This window comes from Rhinolophus sinicus, chromosome 3 (genome assembly GCF_057876585.1).
Source record: "Rhinolophus sinicus isolate RSI-liver-muscle chromosome 3, RSI-T2T, whole genome shotgun sequence".
Classification (NCBI taxonomy): domain Eukaryota; kingdom Metazoa; phylum Chordata; class Mammalia; order Chiroptera; family Rhinolophidae; genus Rhinolophus; species Rhinolophus sinicus.
Genome location: NC_142503.1, coordinates 110,645,069 through 110,646,736, shown reverse-complemented (window position 1 = coordinate 110,646,736; position 1,668 = coordinate 110,645,069). Strand labels below are relative to the sequence as shown.

Below are 1,668 nucleotides of genomic sequence, written 5' to 3'. Positions count from 1 at the left end.
GTTCAAGAAAGTGGTCTAATTTCTTTTTCTTTTTTCCCCCCTTTGGCATGTATCTGTTCAGTTTTCCCAACACCATTTATTGAAGAGACTGTATTTTCCCCATTTCTTTCTTCCTTTGCTGTAGATTAATTGATCATATCAGTGAAGATTTATTTCTGGGCTCTCTATTCTGTTCCATTGATCTATGGTCTGTTTTTGTGCCAGTGCCATACTATTTGATTACTATACCTTTGTAGTATAGTTTAAAATCAGGAAGCATGATGCCTCCACCTTTGTTCTTCTTTCATAAGATAGCTTTGGCTTTTCAGGGTCTTTTGTGGCTTTTTTTTTTTTCCAGCAACAGGTTTTATTTGTCACCATGAAAAATCTGATTTTTAGACAGATACTTGCACTGGGGGCTTATAGCCATCTGCTCATTCAACTTTAGCACCTGTCTCATCCCCAGTAGCTTTTCCAGAGCTGCTACCTTCACCATGAAGCTCCATGAGTTTTCCCAATTCAAACTTGGGCTTTTTCAGCATTTTGACTTTTCTAACAAAGACATCGTGGAGAGGATAAATACATTGGCAAGACTTTTCAATGTCTTTTCCAATGATACCGGGAATCAATTTAGTGACCACTTCTTTCAAGTCATTTGCACCTCTCAGGTCATGATTTCCATCATCTTCTACCAGATTTGGCAGACTTGTTGATGCTGAGCATAAGAAGTCTTCGGAATCTGATTGTTGCATTTTTTAATAAAACCAACACAGAACAGACAAAGCAAATAACCATCGGCAGTCTTGACATCAACATGAGCTTCGATCATGGTCTGCCATTTTTTGACCTTGGAGCACAATTTGTCCCAGGTAAGATCCAGGCCATGGAAATTAGTCAGGCAGTTTTTGCCCTGAACATCCTCCGTAATCAGCTTGAGTTTTCTAAATGCAACTTCATCATTCTGCAGATCAGCTAGGCTCACTTCAAAAACACGACCCTTGAGACTGTCAGATGCAATTTTGGTTCCTTGAGTTCTTGTGACTAGTGTTTTCCCAATATTTATTATATTGAACATAGCTGGTGCTTTCCCATCATACCAATCTTTCTTAGAAAATGGGTCAACCACTTTTTTCTTGGCTCTCTTCTTGCTGCCTTTTGTAAGGCACTTATTCTTGCCGACCGCCATAGTGCTGCTCAGAGAGTCAAAAAAAAAAAAAAAAAAAAAAAAGCTTTTGTGGTTTTTTTTAGGATTACTTGTTCCAGTTCTGTGAAAAATGCTGTTAGGATTTTGATACAGATTGCATTGAATCTGTAGATTGATTTAGGTTATGAAAATCTGAATGATACTAATTCTTCCAATCCATCAGCATGGTATAGTTTTCCATTTATTTGTGCCCTCTCAATTTCTTCAATCTTCTTTCATTAATGTTTTATAGTTTTCAAAATATAGTTCTTTACCTCCTTGATTAAATTTATTCCTAAGTATTGTATACTTTTTGACTCAAGTGTAAATAGAATTGTTTTCTTAATTTCTCTTTCTGATAGTTATTAGTATTTTAAAACACAACAAATTTCAGAATAATATCCTGCAACTTTACTGAATTCATTTATTAGTTCTAATAGTTTTTTTGGTAAACTCTTTAGGGTTTTCTATAGAATAAATTTTTTAAATTTTTAAAAAAGAAAAAT

General features: G+C 35.0%; 1 pseudogene; it reads right to left on the bottom strand.

The window, feature by feature from the left end:
* Nucleotides 1-413: 413 nt before the first annotated feature.
* On the bottom strand, nucleotides 414-1,165 carry LOC109458258 (small ribosomal subunit protein eS1 pseudogene; annotated as a pseudogene).
* Nucleotides 1,166-1,668: the final 503 nt, after the last annotated feature.